This window comes from Cervus elaphus, chromosome 12, assembly GCF_910594005.1.
Source record: "Cervus elaphus chromosome 12, mCerEla1.1, whole genome shotgun sequence".
Lineage (NCBI taxonomy): Eukaryota > Metazoa > Chordata > Mammalia > Artiodactyla > Cervidae > Cervus > Cervus elaphus.
The window spans coordinates 14847020-14863652 of NC_057826.1; the positions used below are offsets into that span (position 1 = coordinate 14847020).

The following is a 16633-nucleotide window of genomic DNA, read 5'->3' on the forward strand; positions in this document are numbered from 1 at the left end:
GGGGATGTTATCTCCCCACACATCTTACCTGCTCCAGGCACATGGCCTGAGCATGTTTCTGTGGGCAGAGAGAGCCCTCCAGCAGGTGCTCACGGTGAGAAGTCACTGATGTGTTTGAGAAAATTGGTCCTCTCTGTTGTAATTGGTCCCCAAGGAGAAGTAAGTAGCTGTTACCAAAAGCAGAGGATGGGCCTGCAGGGCAAGCATAAAGAGCAGATGTCCATTGCAGCCAAGCTCCTTACCGACTGCACCGTGGACAAGGCAAGGAAGCTGGTTTATGATTCCACCTTCCCAAATTTGTGCATGTTTCTGGATAGAGCATCTATAGATTTCATCAGACTCTCAAACAAGGTCTGGTCTTACTTCCAAAAATATTAACAACCCTTTCTCTAAGGGATAACCTGATAAAACTGAAGATATCACCACTTCCAAAGGATTCATGCTACCATAGGATGATGGTAGATCCAAACAAGTACATCACTACTGGTAGAATTTCAGACTCCTCACAATTGTTCACGGTGGAGAGAGTCTTGGGAAGAGGAACCTTATCTTGTATTGATATCCCACAGGAAGTCATCCTCTATGGCTAATTAGATTTGATGACTGGATCACAGCTAGTAACAATCTTTACTAACTTGTTAAGCTCTTTTAACAATCTTTGAAGCAGAAAGAATAAGAGTTATCTCACTTTATGAAACAGAAAACTGAGGCTCAGAGAGGTCACACAGCAGACCAAGACTCTAACCTGGCTCATCTAGCTGCAAAGGATTCCTCCATTGCTGTCTCACAAGTGACAAAAGGCACAGGCAGGGAAGTGCTTCCTCATTGGGCTTTATGCCTCCATCTCAGAGCATTTTCCTTTAAAGGAACAGTCTTTTAAGACTTTTTCCCTGTGGTCCTAAATCTTCCCCGAAACTCAGACTCCACAGGGGGCTGAATGGGGAGAAAAATCAGAGTGGTAGAAAAACATGGGTCTCCCAGGAGCCAAGTGCAGAAGAAGACTCAAGAGAACACCATATAATAATAATGGCAAACAGTTACTAGGAAGACAGGAAAATAAAGATCTCAGAGTCTCTAAAAGCAAGCAGTTGTTGATTTTTCTGTCACTTGATTGAGTATTTTTGCCCTGTCTGCGGTCTCTTATATATGCACAGGGCAATGCTCCCACATGTCCGGGGAAGCAGAATCTTTCTTGGTAATTGCTGGGCACTCACGCCAGCAAATTGTGCCCCACCCTAAAGCATGAAAGTGACAGTGTTAGTCCCTCAGTCGTGTCCGATTCTTTGTGACCCCAGGCTCCTCTGTCCATGGAATTCTCCAGGCAAGAATACTGGAGTGGACTGCCATTTCCTTCTCCAGGGGATCTTCCCCACCCAGGGATCGAACCTGGGTCTCCCGCATTGCAGGCAGACTCTTTACCATCTGAGCCACCAGGGAAGCCCCAGATAACTCAAGTCAACTCTCCAATGTTCGTATTCACAGTACAGACACAGCTCAGAGAAAACTAACTTACGGTACTCATATATGCCCAGGAGGGTTTCCAGGTGTCCTGTGCACCTATGACGTACAGGTGTCGTATATGTCCTCTGTTACAGCAGAGGGCAGAATCCTTGGCTCTGAAGTCTGACTATCTGAGGATGGACCCCAGCTCTAGTGTATCTAAGTGTTGTGACCTTGGGCAAGATTCTTAATTTCTCTCATCCTTTTGTTTCCTTATCTATAAAAAGTGGATAATAACGTTATATACCTCTTAGATTGTTTTGAGGATTAATTGAATATATATATGTATATATATATGATACTTAAAACTGGCACAAAAAAGTAGTCAACAATTATTGATTCTATGGATTATTGATAAGTGAGTGAGGAAGTGAGAGGTGTCTAGCTCTGGAAGAGAGCTGCTGTTTGTAGAAGTGTCCCATGAGGGTCCCTGACAACATCTAAGGTGTTCTTACTCCTGCATCATCAACATTTAGTGAGCTGCCTATGAGAAACATCACTGCTGTTTTCCTGCCCAGCTGTGGCTAAGAGGTGGCAGGCTGTGGAGTGGGTGTCTTGCATAGAGAAGCTTTAGATTTGCTTGAATGTCACTCCTAAAAGGAAAGAGGGTGGGCAGCCTCCCTTAGTTCAGCTGGGGACATTGGAAGACAATGGCCAGCTACCCGCCCCCCTCCACCTCCAAGGACTTGTTAAGAGGAAACTGCCCTGAACTGAGGATAGAAGTAGATCAACTCTTGGATCAGGCATATTTCGAGGTCTTCTCCCTGAGAGTCTTGAAGATGAATGTGGAGGCTTCCTGTCTGCATTGGGGTCAGCCAGTTTTGTTGCCAGAATCACTGCCCTTCCTAACTCTGTTCACCCCTGTGAATCTTGCTTGCCAATATTTTTTTTTTCCAAGGTAGAATCTCACTATTTTATTTGATCTTCCCATTAGTTTTTGCAAGATAGTGAGACAGGTACTATTTTATCCCTATTCTAGTGTAAAAGAAACAGAAACACAGAGCGGTTAAGTAACTTGCCCAAGGTCACACAACTGTTAAGTAGAAAAGTCAAATTGCAAACCCAGGTCTGAATCCCACTCCAGAACCATGCTCTGAGCTAACAGTTGCCAAGGAGAAGGATGTCTATAACTCCTTTCCGTGTGGCCATCAGTGATCTACTCTGAGAAATTAGGACATGAGCTGTCTTATTTAGATCCCTAATTCTTGGCTGCTCTGGTTCTGCCCTTGTGTGTTGCTATGATGTCCAACGACCCCAGAAGAGAAAGCGTGCCAAAGTTCCTGCCGGGTTTTCCTGTTTGTATTTGAGGATGTTAGGAGTAGTGGTTTGGGACTTACTTTTTAAAAATTAATTAGTTAATTTTTGGCGTCGCTGGGTCTTCACTGCTGTGCGCGGGCTTTCTCTAGTTGCAGACATCAAGGGTTACGTTACTCTTTGTTGCGGTGCATGGGCTTCTCACTGTGGTGGCATCTCTTGTTGCAGAGCACAGGCTCTAGACACCCCAGCTTAGTAGTTATCGTTTGTGGGCACAATGGTTGTGGTGCGTTGATTTAGTTGCCCTGCGGCATGTGGGATCATCCTGGACCAGGGATCGAACCTGTGTGGCCTGCATTGGCAGGCAGATTCTTAACCACTGGGCCACCAGGGAAGTGTCTGTGTTTTGTTAATGGGAGAAAAGATCAAAGAGGCTGCCCTAAAAGTTCCCAGCTGGGTGACCCGGAGATGGTGGTGACGCCGGGGAGCGGAGAATCAAATGCAAAAAGAGGAAGCCAGAGGCAAGAAAACCAAACTTCCCGTCCAAGGCTGGCTCTGCCTGGCACCGTCCACCCCAGGCACCCCCTCCCGGGCCTCCCCAGCCCCCAGCCCCTGATCAGCATGCAGTATCACAATGCGCTGTTTTTAATCCTTGCTAGATCTCTTTTATTTTTTTCCCCCTTTGCTGGGTTTCCTGGGCTGTAATTTTTCCCTCTGTGCCATCCATCACAGACACAACGTCGCTTGTGCAAATTAAAATGCACCTCAGAATAATAAAAAAGGGGCCTTCTTTCCCCCCTCCTTTTCCTTCCCAGCAGCAACTCCTCAACACAAAACATTTGTCTCTGGGCAAGAGCCCAAGCCTTAACCCTACACGTGCCATCACCAGGCCCATACAGCCCCAGTAGCCTTGTGCAACCAGTGATCAGGGCCGGGGGGTGGGCAGGGCAGCTGGAGAACCGCAGAGAAATGAGCCTGGTACTCGCTACTTCACTGCGTGCTGACTACATACCGGACACTGTTCATACATCCCCTCTTCAGTCCTCAATGTAGCCCTATAGGGCAGGAACTACTGCTATCTTCATTTTATAAATGCAGAACTGACTCATTGGTAAAGACCCTGATGCTGGGAAAGATTGAAGGCAGGTGGAGAAGGGGATGACAGAGGACGAGCTGGTTGGATGGCATCACTGACTCAATGGACATGAGTTTGAGCAAGCTCCGGGAGTTGGTGATGGACAGAGACGCCTGGTGTGCTGCAGTCCATGGGGTCGCAAAGAGTCGGACATGGCTGAGCAACAGAACTGAACTGAACTGAGGGGAGTTTAACTGCCTTGCCTCTTTCGTTGGTGCCAGGGCCAGAATTTGAACACTTTGACTCCAAAGTCTATACTGTACTCTTGTTACTAAAAGTGTGGTTCGTGGACTGGTAGCACCATGGGCATCACTAGGGAGCTTGTTAGAAATGTAGAATCTTAGATCCTGTCCCAGATCTACTGAACCAGAATCTGCATTTTAACAAGATACCCTGGTGATTCACATGCACATTAAAATTTAATGTGCTGCTATAAACTATTTTGCTGCAGATGCTCTCACCTGCTCCTCAGTTCAGTTCAGTTCAGTTGAGTTGCTCAGTCATGTCCGACTCTCTGAGACCCCATGGACTGCAGCACACCAGGCCTCCCTGTCCATCGCCAGCTCCTGGAGCTTACTCAAACTCATGTCCATTGAGTCGGTGATGCCATCCAAGCATCTCATCCTCTGCCATCCCTTTCTCCTGCCTTCAATCTTTCCCAGCATCAGGGTCTTTTCCAATGAGTCAGTTCTTCGAATCAGGTGGCCAAAGTATTGGAGTTTCAATTTCAGCATCAGTCCTTCCAATGAATACTCAGGACTGATTTCCTTTAGGATGGACTGGTTGGATCTCCTTGCAGTCCAAGGGACTCTCAAGAGTCTTCTCCACCACCACAGTTCAAAAGCATCAATTCTTCAGTGCTCAGCTTTCTTTATATTCTCTATATTTCTTTAATTTTTTCAGTGCTCACCTGCTCCTCACTCCCAGGAATTTGATGCCCCCACCTTGACCTGCCAAGAGTGGGTCTTTCCTAGAGATGGGCCTGGAGTTCCAGTGGACTCAGCTCTAGCATCTTCTCCTCTGTGAAGCCAGGCACCAGGAGGATTTGACCAGACTCTTTCCTGGGGTCTATTTCCATCACAGCAAGTATAATCGGTCTTGTACTTACTTACCTACGTGCTGGCTTCACCTCTCCAGGGTGAGCTCCATGAGGCGGAGTTGTCCCTTATTTTGTTCTGCCCCAGTGGTGGTACCAGTATAGTGCCTGGCCCCTAACCACAAGACCGGTGGTGAGCCTTGATGTGCCTGCATCTTAATGCTCCCAAACACACACACCCATATACACTCACTGTTTTTTCTAATTTTAAAAGTCATACAATAGGATTTCTGCTTCTGGGGAGCTGGAATAGGCATACTTCCCCCTATTACTTCCACTGCGTAAAACTAGAAACCCTGGACATTCCATGTAAAACAATCATTAAAATGCTCTGAAAGGTGAAGAGAAGATGGTAGACCAGGTAAGGATGTTGAGGCCCAAAGCACAACATTATGGTGCATTCTCTGTGTTTTCGTTTTGTCTCATAACCTCCCAAAAGGAAGCTGAAGAAGCTGGCGACCTGCGGACACCAATAAGCACAGCATTTTAAAAGCTCCTACAAAAGCCCTCTCTTCCCATCCAAAGGATCCAGAAAGGCAAGACAAAAAACTTTTAGTTGGTAACTAATATTCTAGCCAAATACCATAGGAAAACTGAGTCCACACCCCCTCTCCCAGCAGCAAAGGCCAAGTGCAAACCTAGATGTCCATCCTTGCCAGGCTGTGATGAGGCTCCCAAACCCCGCTTCAGGATAGTGTCAGGAAAGGCCATGTAGGGAGCTGGGACCTTTTCCCCTATCAGTCAGTAATGAAGCCCCTCCCTCACTCTGGGGTGTCAGTGGAGTCCATGTGGAGAGCAATAATGAGCCACTCCTACTCCTCCCAGCCAGGAGGAACCACCCTCACCCAGGAGTAATAAGAAACCCTGTCTTCTGTCCCCATCTGGCAGTACAAGGCTGTACCCGCCTCATCCCCTGCTGAAGTGATGTCAGAAAAAAAATGCAGCTGAAAGAGACAGTTTAAATAAGATCCAGAGTTTCATAATATAATACCAGGTCTTAATGAAAAGGTATCATACCAAGATTCAGGAAGATCTCAAACTGAAAAGAAAAAGACAAGCAATAGATGCCAACATCAAGATGACAGAGATGTTAGAATTAGTTAACAAAGATTTTTAAAGCACCTAACATTAAAATGTTTCAATAAGCAACAAGCATGCTTGGAAAAAATGAAAGAAAAAAGAAGTCTCAGAAAAGTAATAGAAGATATAAATAAAAACAAGTCGAGATTTTAGAACTGAAAAGTACAATAACCAAAAACAAAAAAAGAAAACAAAACCAAAACCCAGTGGATGGGTTCAGTAACAGAGTAGAGTGTGCAGATGAAAGAATCAGTAAACTTGAAAATAAAACAACAGGACTTTCCTGGTGGTCCAGTGGTTGAAAATCCACCTGCCAATGAAGGGGACATGGATCCCTGGTCCGGGTAGATTCCACATGCAATTAAGCAACTAAGCCTGTGGTCCACAACTACTGAGGTCCATGCACCTAACAAAACAGCTAACATTTGTGTCATCAGAATTCTGGAAGGAGAGAAGAAGGGTGTGGTTGAAAAGAAATCATGATGAAAACTCACCAAATTTGACAAGAGACATAAATCGAGAGGTTCAGAAGTTAAGCAGATCACAAACAGGACGAACCTAAAGAAAGTCACACCAACACACAAAATAGTCAAACTTTTGAAAACTAAAAACAAAGAAAAATATCTGGAAAGCAGCAAGAGAAATGACACGTAACTTACACAGGGAAAAAATAATTTAAATAGCAGCAGGTTTTTCATTAGAAAGCATGGGTCAAGAAGGAGGTGGCCCAACAACTTTCAAGTGCTCACACAAAAGCACCATCAGTCAAGAATCCCACATTCAGGGGAAAAAAAAAATCCTTCACGGGAAAAGGAGGAAGTCAAGACATTCCAAGACGAAGGAAAATTGGGGTAAGTCGTTGCCATTAGAGATAGCCTTAAAAGAATGGCTAAGGGAATTTCTTTAAACATAAAGAGTAAAAGAAGGAACTCTGAAACATGAGGACGAGAGAGAGAATACAGTAAGCAGAGATTTGGGTAAATATTGGTACAACAGATTTTCCTAAATTACATTTGACAGTTGAAGCAAAAAAACACAGTCTGATATGGCTTTAAATGTGTGTGAAGGTGAAAGTCGCTCAGTCATGTCCTACTCTTTGTGACCCCATGGACTATACAGTCCATGGAATTCTCTAGGCCAGAATATTGGAGTGGGTAGCCTTTCCCTTCTCCAGGGGATCTTCCCAAGCCAGGGATCAAACCCAGGTCTCCCACATTGCAGGTGGACTCTTTACCAGCTGCTGCTGCTACTAAGTCGTGTCAGTCTGAGCCATAAGCAAATATTTAGAGCAATTATATAACGATAGAGGAGGAGTAAAGTTTCTACAATTCCTTTGAACTGATAAAATGATGATATCAGTAGATTGTGATTTGTACATATAATAATTAAACTTTGAGTCTCAAGGGAAAGGTCAAACAGAAGATTAGACACAGCTGGAAAGAAGAAATACTAATAAATGTGAAAGATAGAGATTCAAACATTTTCCAGAATTTAGTTCAAAGAGGCAAAGATATGTAAAATATGAAAGATGTTAAAGGCATGGACGGTGGTGTGCGATCTAGGATACCCCTGTCTGTGGTCCCAGAAGAAGAGAAGGAGAATGGAGAAGAGCCAGTGCTTGAAAGAGACACAACCTGAGGATTTCTCAGAGTTGTTGAGAGACATCAATCTCACATCCTGGATGTTCAACAGATTCTGAGCACAATAAATTAAAAGACATTCATTCCAAATACATCACAGTGAAATAGCATAACATTAAAGAAAAAGGGATTTTAAAAGTAGCCAGAGAGAAAAGACAGATTACTTACAAAGGAATAACAGTTAGGCAATGGGTCACTTATCAATAGCAATATTGAAAACTAGAAGACAGTGTTGATACTATCTTCAAAATGTCAACCTAATATCTATACCCAATGAAACTATTTTCTAAGATCTAAAGTAACACATATGAATGAAGACTCAGTTTATCTATAGTTAATATTTTATTAAGTGCCTACTATGTTCTAGTCACTCTATATGAATCATCAGTTTGATGAGGTAAGCATGATAATTCCCATTCTCATATATGGGAAAACCGAGGCTCAAAGAAGCTAAGAGATTTGCCCAGATCCTCCTGATTCTAGAGTCCATGCTCGTAACCCCCCACTGAGGAGGTGCATCTTAGATTAACAGCGGACTTTCAGGATCCTTCCATTTCAAGGCTGGATTCAGGATGGACATTGTGAAGACAGGAGGCTATCTATTTGAGGAAGTGGAGCTTTAATTCCCACATATCAAGTTCGCCACTTCCACCTGGCAAATCTTGGCAAGCCTGTGCAAACAGGTGATCAGGTCTTGGATGGAAGAGCTTTCTACACTTGGTAATGTCCTGTGAGTATGTGTATGTGTGAGGCTGTTGGTGGGGAGAGGGGCTAGGGAGAGCAATTCAGCTCTATTCTCCTTTTTCTGTCCTTTATTTTTACCTCCCATACCCATCTTGGAGAAGGCAATGGCATCCCACTCCAGTACTCTTGCCTGGAAAATCCCATGGACGGAGGAACCTGGTGGGCTGCAGTCCCTGGGGTCGCTAAGAGTCGGACACAACTGAGCGACTTCACTTTCACTTGTCACTTTCCTGCGTTGGAGAAGGAAATGGCAACCCACTCCAGTGTTCTTGCCTGGAGACTCCCAGGGATGGGGGAGCCTGGTGGGCTGCCTCCTATGGGGTTGCACAGAGTCGGACGCGACTGAAGTGACTTAGCAGCAGCAGCAGCAGCATACCCATCTTGCATGTCCAATATTGCCCAGCTTGGACAGTCTTGCCATGATATTGTAATATCATTTACCCTGCATAGTTGCCATGACAAAGTGAGCAAATATCCACAAGAGCACCCTCCCAATGTGTCCACTCCATCAAGATTGCTCTCCTCTCTGTGCTGTCTTCATCTCTATTGGCAACATCTGATGCCATGTTCTGTAACGGGCAGTGAGAATCCAGTGACAGAAGTGCCAGAATGAGATGACCACTGTCATCGTTACCCAGCCAGCACTCTTCCAGGCCCCAGTGGAAAAATAAAGTCAAGCAAAAAAATCAGAAAGAATCAAACATTGCTTTTCTGTGGGAGGAGAGGAAAGGAAGGTGGGGGAGGAAAGGGGAAAGAAAAGTGGAAATCACCATTATTCTTAATCATTACATGGTGTATTAGAATAATATTATTCATTGGCATTCTAATTAGACTTAATAAAGAGTAATGGGTATGAGAGAAGGCCTGGAACATGTATGGTTTTGTATGGTACACATACCCCACGCTGCCAGGGAAGCACAGGACCCACACCAGGACCCAAGGACTCAGAGGCTAGAACAGGAAGTAAAAAATCAGGTCAGCTGGTGTCCAACCATAGCTGACGGTGGATGGGTCTGTCTTCACGGCAGTGAACTCACCACGGACTTCACACTTCTTGAAGCCATGTCTCCAAAGTGGCTGTTCGGCTGGACTCCTGGTTAATGGTAATGATGGCTTTGCTTCCTCCCTCCCTCTCTTCCTTTCTTCCTTCCTCCTAGTTTCTGGGCAAGATAGGGCTGGTTAGACTGTGGTCAACATGGGCAGTGAACTGGCCCAGAATGAGGACAAAAGGATAGAATATAGCTTAAAGTCCTTCGAGCCCTAGGGGCTACATGGGTGTGTTAGTTGTGATGGGTTATACTGGTTTTTAAAAAAAAGGTCAGAAACTTACTGTAACAAAGGGTTCTTCTCACTTACTCTGCATGCTAATCACAGGTCGGCAGGAGGCTCTACTCAACGTTGTCGGTGCTCTAGGGTTCTGACTGATGGAGGAGCCACCATCTGGATCATTGCAGGTTTTCAAAGTAGAGGGAGGGAGAGTTCTGGCATTAAACGCTTCAGCCTAAAAGTGATGCTTGGTAATCCTGCTTGTAACTCATTAACCAGAAAAATCACATGGTCCCTACTATGTGAGGGGGGCGGGCTGCGGCACAGGGCAGGCCGAGGAGTGCAATGCTGCTGTCTGCTGAGCAAGTGGAAAGATAGAAATATTTGGGGAATAGCATTAATGAGTTTAAGAGGCTCCATGGTTCCAAGCTCATTAGTCATGAGCTTCCCCAGGCTTGTGGCCATCAGCTACTCAGTTGTCAAATATTTGCTGAGGGCCTATTCTCAGTCCATCATTGGGTTGGATTCTGGAGATACAAAGGTGAATAAGCCATGACCCTGCCTTCAAAGACCTTACAGATTTATGAGGCAGATAGACAAGTAAACAAAAACTGGGGCTCATTATTGTAAGTACTATGATAAGTAAATGCAGTTGCTGTGGAAACACAAAATTTAGACAGAGAAGTCTGGGCTGTCTTCTCTTTTTTAAAATTTTTATTTGTTTATTTTATTTTTGACTGCGCTGGGTGTTTGCTTCTGTGCACCGGCTTTCTCTAGTTGCAGCGATTCAGGGCTACTTGCTAGTTGCTGTGCATGGGCTTCTCATTGACGGGGCTTCTTCTTGTTGCAGAGCATGGTCTGCAGAGAACAGGCTTCAGTAGTTGCAGCTTGCAGGCTCTAGGGTATTGGCTCAGTAGTTGAAGGGCACTGGCTTAGTTGCCCCGTGGCGTGTGGAATCTTCCTGGACCAGGGATCAAACCCATGTCCCCTCATTGGCAGGCAGACTGTCAACCACTGGACCACCAGGGATGTCCTGGGCTGCCTTCTGAAAAGAGATGAAGCTTCAGTGGATCCTGAGGATTAAGGAGGAAAGAGGAAGAAGAAGAAAGGAAGGGCATTTCGAGCAGAGGGATTGGTATGTGCAAAGGTATAGACACAAGATGCTTTCAGAGAAAAATAAAATGTGGCTGGTGAGGGGTAAGGAATGCAATTAGTAAGAGATGATATTGGAAAAGTAGGCAGAGGCAAGGTCATGATAAGGTTTGTCTTCCATTCTGAGGACTATTGATTCATCCCCAAATTCATATCCCACTTACATTGCTACATACTTAATACCTTGGCCTTCCCTGGTGGCTCAGAGGGTAAAGCGTCTGCCTGCAATGTGGGAGACCTGGGTTTGATCCCCGGGTCGGGAAGATCCCCTGGAGAAAGAAATGGCAACCCACTCCAGTACTCTTGCCTGAAAAACTCTAGGCACTAACCCATTATATTGTTATCCCACTTATATTGTTACATACTTAATATCTTTATTCAAATCACCTCAGTTTTTAACCTTATGTACCTACTTTAGCCTCTTCCTAAGCAAAATATCTGTAGATCATATTTGGGCAGATTAGTGATATTTTCTCTGAGACACATTGAAAGGAGCAGCAGGAAGCCATCAGGGTCTGGTGCTGCATTTTGGAAAGAATCCATTCGTTGCTGGGTAAAAAAAAAAAAAAATGGCGTATATGGGGTAAGACTGGAGATAGGGACAACAAATAGGAGATAGCAGCGAACAGATATTTTGGTGGCCTGACCTGGGCAGTAGCAATGGGATGGATGACAATAGACAGAAAGGCTTGGTTTTAACCTAACGAGTGGTGTGTGGTTGACCAGTTGGACAGCATAAGTATATTGTGAAAGAAAGGCTAGGATTTGTGTCATGCTTTGATTCTGCACAAGTCCACTCTGTGTTGACTGCTTAGATTGTATTTTAGAACAAGGCAGGGCATAAAACTATCATTCAGTCTGTCAGTGCTTCCTATCTGCCAGCCATGCAATGGACATTGAGAGTCCGAGGTGAATGAAGCCTCGCCCATGCCTGGAGGATCTCAGATACTCAAGACAGCTTCCTCAGCCAGCCAGGCAGAGGAGGAACGGTGTGGCCTGGAGGTAGTGCAGGGGCAGGGTGGGAAGTGGGGGGCAGCTCAGAGCTTCTCTTACAGAAGGGCTGCCCAACTTCATTATTCTAACTGCCCTTTCACAAAGGTCACCAAATTCATATCCCACTTGTATTATTACATACTTAGTATCATTATTCAAATCACCTCACTTTTTTAGCCTTATGTACCTACTTTAGCCTCTTCCTAAGTAAAATATTCAGAAAACTAAGATCATGGCATCAGGTCCTACCAGTTCATGGCAATTAGGGAGACAGTGGAAACAGTGGCAGACTTTATTTTTTTGGGCTCCAAAATCACTGCAGATGGTAACTGCATGAAATTAAAAGACACTTGCTCCTTGGAAGAAAAGTTATGACCAACCTAGACAGCATATTAAAAAGCAGAGACATTACTTTGCCAACAAAGGTCCATCTAGTCAAAGCTATGATTTTTCTAGTAAGTCATGTATAGATGTGAGGGTTGGACTATAAAGAAAGCTGAGCACCAAAAAATTGATGCTTTTGAACTGTGGTGTTGGAGAAGGCTCTAGAGAGTCCCTTGGACTGCAAGGAGATCCAACCAGTCCATCCTAAAGAAGATCAATCCTGAGTATTCATTGGAAGGACTGATGCTGAAGCCAAAACCCAATACTTTGGCCACCTGATGCGAAGAACTGACTCATTGGAAAGGACCCTGATGCCGGGAAAGATTGAAGGCGGGAGGAAAAGAGGACGACAGAGGATGAGATGGTTGGATGGCATCATTGACTCAATGGACATGAGTTTGAGCAAGCTCCAGGAGTTGGTGATGGACAGGGAAGCCTGTTGTGCTGCGGTCCATGGGGTTGCAAAGAGTAGGACATGACTGAGTGACTGAACTGACTGTCTGAGGCAAAATATATGTAGATCATATTTGGGCAGGTTAGTGATATTTTCTCTAATACACATTGAAATAAATCAAAACAAAATTTTAAAATAAAAAAAATTTAAATATCCATAAGCCACCGGAAGACATTCCATATTCATGCTTTGAGAAACATGGTCCTAGAAGGGAGGGACTAAAGTCCAAAACTCTGTTTCTTTTCCAGGTCTGCTCCCTAGGTGCACAGGTGACCTCCCTTCATCATCTTCATACTCAGATCTTTTTAGCAAAGATGAAGCTTCTGACCTCCACTCTTGTTCAAGTTCTTTTCTTTCCAGCTACTCAAGGTTTCAGACATTCAATAACACACTTGTGAAAGGTTTCTTATGCCCAGACCAGCTCTATGAGCCCATGGAGGGCACTCAATACCTCCTTCTTTGTTAAATGCTATTGGACAGTGTTGGATCAACGGCAGTTCCTGAAGTTATATGAACTGCTGACTCACCTGGCCTTGCCTGCTGGCTGGAAGCATCATTCAGGTCACAGGTGCACCCACCTCTGGGCTCAGGCTTGGAGGAATTCCCTTGGTGTTAAATGCCTGGAGTCACTGGCATATATGACATTCTCTCAAGGGACCTCAGAGTTTTCTCAGAATTCTCCTAAGGATTCATAATTGCTAGACGTATGCCCTTTACTCCCAGGAGCAGACGGTAAAGTTTAGCAAGATTACTACCTCTTTCTCTGTTAAAATTCTCCCCACGCAAGAGGCAGCTTTCTTGACAATTCAATCTGTGTCATCTCCAGTCACTTTCTGATTCAAGATTCTAACAATTTATCATCAAGGTTACTGATTGTAAGCGCTAGACGGTGACCCTGGAGAAAAAAAGGGATTTTATTGGACAGTAAAGAACTGAGGTGATGGGGAATCTGACCTTAGGAAGGACAGCAACTGGGCAACTGGGTAGCTGGATTGAGGGCAGGTCCTTTAGGGGGGCTGCCATCTGGTGACCCTGCCTCAGAGACTGATTGGCTGAGCTCGGCTCCTGGCCCCATCGCCTGTTGGGGAAGTATGATCTACAGCCTTGCCAGGACCATGTGGAAAGGGAAGGGTGAAGTGGGATGCTCTTATCATAAAGAGAGAAAAAGGTTGAGAAAATCACAGATATCCATTGCTGAATTGCACAAGGAATAACAGAATAAAAAAAATGCAAGGTGGTTTAGAGTTCATTTACTCAACCCAACAAGTTAAGGGGTTAGGTAATCAAGACCCAGAGAGGTTAAATAACGTTTCCATGGCAAAGTCAGGCCCCAAATTCAGGCAGGTTTCTCCGACTCTCAGAGCATGGCTTCTTCCACTTCACACTCTACAATGGTCGAAGGAAGACAACACTGGACAGTTAAGTCTCTGGGATCTTCTCATCACCCCAGGTGATTTACTGAAATACGGCAGGTGTATTTCAGTTTGCTTATTCTTGGAGTATCTTTAATATTTTAGTTGCTCTATAAAAGAGGGTGGGACAAATGCCCTGCAACATTGATGGAAGTCAACACCATCTGGTTCACCCCAGGCATGTATGTATGTGTGTGTGTGTGTGTGTGTGTGTGTGTGTGTGTGTGTGTTAAGTTGCTCCAGTCGCATCCGGCTCTTTATGACCCCATGGACTGTAGCCCATCAGGCTCCTCTGTCCACGGGATTCTCCAGGCAAGAATACTGGAGTGGGTTGCCATGCCCTTCTCCAGAGGATCTACCTGACCCAAGGATCGAACCCACGTCTCTTATGTCTCCTGCGTAGGCAGGTGTGTTCTTTACCACTAGCACCATCCAGGCATGGAAGGGAGCAATAGGGTCACATGAGACTACTACTGCCCAGGAAGGGGACATTGAGAAGGACAGCTGGCTCGGGTTGACTTCCCTCCTCACCAACTCCAGGGTACCCATCTCCCCCAGTTTCAGAAGACACCCCAAAGAAGATGAGTTGGGCTGTTGACTCTGAGCAGAAGGGAACTGAGAGCCTGCGCCTCTTCTGAAAGCGAGGCATTGCCTGGTGCCTGCGTCTTGGAATGTGCTGGCTTCATTGCTCTGACAGCATGAAAGATGTTTGGTTTTGCTCCCAGCGCTGTTATCATTTATCATCCTCTTGTAAAAGTTGGCACCCTCTGCCTGTTACCCCTTCCTTCCCTCGCTCTCCCCATCCCCATCTCCAACTCAACCTCCTCATTCTGCCCCTGAGGGGAGCCCTCTTGCATTTGCCCCAGAGGAAATTCTCCCACATTGGCTCCCAGGAGTGCTCCAGGAGACACCTCAATTGAATTCAGCTTGTAAATATGTCCGGAGCAATTCCTCTGGGCAAAGTAATGTGCTTGGGGCTTTGGGTGGTAAAACATAAGTAAGACAAGTCCCTGACTTCAAAGGACCTTGCATTCAGGCCAGGAAATAACTAGGAAGTCCCAGGCAAGAGAACACAGGCCTGTGCAGAGGCAGGGAGAAGGACCACACGTTTGGAAAGTTTGGGAGAGGCAGCACTGACAACCTTTCAGGGAGCGGAGGCTGTTGGGTGGGAGATGGTGGAAGACAGAAGGCGTGGGGGAAGAGAGAAAGGAGAAGGAAAGATGAAGGTGTCAATATCTTCAGAACAAAACGGCTGAGAACACAGAGATGAAAATGACAGCTGGAAGTGGAGCTATCAAATTTGAGCTAGTTTGAAGGTGTAAGAGGAGGAGCCAGTGGAATGGGCAAGGTTGAAGGTACAAGACAGAGGAAATAACTGATGAAGCAAAGGCCCCAAAGGGGCTAGGGGAAGGGCTGACTGTGGAGGGAAGTCAGAACTCATCTTATTTCAAGAACAAAAGTGAAAGTCACTCAGTCGTGTCCGACTCTTTGCAACCCTGTGGACCATACAATCCATGGAATTCTCCAGGCCAGAATACTGGAGTGGGTAGCCTTTCCCTTCTCCAAGGGATCTTCCCAACCCCGCGATTGAATCCAGGTCTCCCTCATTGCAGGCAGATTCTTTACCAGCTGAGCCACCAGGGAAGTCCAAGAATACTGGAGTGGGTAAACTATCCCTTCTCCAGTGGATCTTCCCCACCCAGGAATGGAACCGGGGTCTCCTGCATTGCAGGCAGATTCTTTACCAACTGAGCTATCAGTTGGTAAACAAAGAAAAGGAAGAAATTGGTGTGTGACCATAAAGAGAAACTTGGTGACAAAAGGAAGCTGCATTGACTCCATCTTCTTAGTGAATCAGGAGCTGAGGTTACCTGGCTAAAGGTTGAAACTGACTTGGGGCCAGCCTTAATAATACTGGAAATCGGAATATCTAATGAAGAAAAATGAAAAATATAAACTAAAACATAAAATAAAAATTCTGATCAATGACAGAGTTGTCTAACATTAAGCCCCATTCTGAGATGCAGTCTCACCCCAGGACCTTTGCGCATGCTGTTTTTACTGTTTAGAACACACTGCCCCTCACTCTGTGTGGTTAACGTTTTCTCATCTTTCAAAGCCTGGCTTAAATATCATCTCTTCAGAGTGACTCTCCCCAATATTCCCACCTGGAGTAACTTTCCTCCCCATCCCATAACTCTCCATCTCAGCTCCTTTATTCCTTTCTATCCCTCACACTTATACTCACTTTATTAACTGCTGCTGCTTCTTTTTCAGAAAACCTGTCTAACCCAAGTAGTATGGAAGGACCAGTGAAGCGGAGACCATACTTACCTTGTTTACTACTGGCTCCTTAATGTCTACCCATGTATCAAACACAGCAGGAACTCAACAAATAGTTGTTGAGTAGAGAAATGAACGTGTGTTTGGAGTGGAGCTAACAGCAAGCCTGAGTGGTTTCCCCAAGGTTGAGGACCACAGGCAGAAGCTAAGATGGGATTGGGTATGCAGGACATGTATCAG

General features: G+C 45.2%; 1 long non-coding RNA gene across 2 annotated transcripts in view; it reads left to right on the plus strand.

The window, feature by feature from the left end:
• LOC122705898 overlaps window positions 1–16633 on the plus strand; it is a 206243-nt gene that overhangs the window by 180324 nt on the left and 9286 nt on the right. The window contains exon 5 of one of the 2 annotated variants that reach the window (XR_006344180.1): window positions 4793–4966. The exons of the other annotated variant lie outside the window; for it this stretch is intronic. This is a non-coding gene — a long non-coding RNA (uncharacterized LOC122705898). Of the gene's footprint in view, window positions 1–4792; window positions 4967–16633 lie in introns of those variants that run through there. 2 annotated transcript variants of the gene reach the window in all.